The sequence below is a fragment of the Accipiter gentilis genome, chromosome 26 (genome assembly GCF_929443795.1).
Source record: "Accipiter gentilis chromosome 26, bAccGen1.1, whole genome shotgun sequence".
In the NCBI taxonomy this organism is placed as follows: Eukaryota; Metazoa; Chordata; class Aves; order Accipitriformes; family Accipitridae; genus Astur; species Astur gentilis.
This window is the reverse complement of record NC_064905.1, coordinates 21,126,036-21,127,615: the sequence shown is the minus strand read 5'-3', so window position 1 is coordinate 21,127,615 and position 1,580 is coordinate 21,126,036.

The window sequence follows — 1,580 nt, the reverse complement described above, 5'->3', positions numbered from 1 at the left end:
CCCCCGCCGCTCTTCCGCGCCTCTGAGCGCACCGCGGATGCCCCGCGAGGCGGCTCCACCCCGCCCCGCCCCGCCCCGCCCCGCCCCGCCCCGCCCCGCCCCGCCCCGCCCCGCCCCGCCCCGCCCCGCGGAGGCGGCGCGTCCCCGCTCCCGGGGAGGGGGAGGCAAGAGGGGTCGGCAGCATCCCCGCAGCCTTCGGCCTCGGCACCCGCGTTTGCCCCGCAGCCGGCTCCCGAGCTTTCCAAGGAAGTGTTTATCCCTCGTTTTGTTCGAGTTCTTTTTTGGTTTGGGGGTTCTTTTTGGGGGGTTTGGGGTTTTTTGGGGGGTTTGGGTGGGTTTTGTGTTTGGGTTTTTTTTCTTCACCCCCAGATTGATTTCAATTTATTTCAATTTATTTCGTTTTATTTCAATGTATTATTTCAATTTATTTCATTTTATTTCAACGCATTATTTCAATTTATTTCATTTATTTCCCTGGCGGCAGGCTCAGGGACCCACGGCAGGCAGGGATGCGCCAATACCAGCAGCTCACCATCCACGCCCAGTAAGAAATCGGCACCCGGTGGGATGGGCCGGGAGCAATGCTGTGGCCCCACCGTTGCCGAGCCCCCCCGCCTTCCCCCCCGGAGCCCTGAATCCAGCCCCTTCTGGAACCCGAACCAGGTTCCCCCCTCACCCCCCGTAATGCTGCTGCAAAGATGGACAAGTAGCATGGCCCAACGTGCTCTGCAAGAGCTGGGCAAAGCCGAGAGTCACGATATAATCGTGAATAGATAAGAAACTGGAAGAGTTACCGGTCAAGCTGTGAGCTGGGGGGGGGCTGCCGTGGCCGGCGGGAGCACAGCCGGGGTGCGGCGGCAGCGGGGTCTCTGCCCCTGGAGCTCCCCGGCAGCGGCACCCCACGAAACGCAGGAGGGATGTGAGCCCCTCCTGCACCTCGGCACGGGGAAAAATAAGCATCGGACACAGCTTCAGAAATCAGCCGCGCTCACAGCCCCTGAAAATCTGGCATTCTCTGCAGCCCAGGATTTGTTTCCCAGTGGTGTTTACGCAGCAGACAAGGTCAGCAGGGTCTGCTCTGAAGGAGCCCGTAGCAGCTCTGGCCTCCGGGAGAGGAGCTTTTTATATTCCGGTTCCCTAACTTCACTGTTACTGCTTTGCACGTGACTCTTGGCTTTGCCTGGAGTCAGATATGTAGAGAGCTGGTAAAGCCATTTCTGAAATCCGAGCAGCGCTGTCATCTCCTGCAGTAACTCAAGGGGCACTCAGAAACACGGTGGTGTTTAAAATACGCACAGCGCTCGACTTGCTTGAATGATACAGCTCCCTGGAGGAGTACAGGGGGAATGAGACAGCTGGAGCACGCAGAGCTGACGATGCCTGTGCCGGCGGCGGGTGAGGGCAGGCCGGGGAAGCATCTCTCCGGCAGAGATGATCGGAGGGTTACGTGGAAGGTGGAGGCCCAGACCCGGGAGCGATCGCTGCGGCAGCGCCTGGGGAGGAGAAGCAAATGGCAGCATTTATCCAGGCCAGGCAGAGATCCGCTGCTACTCGGGATAAGGGATGGAGAGCCGATGTCA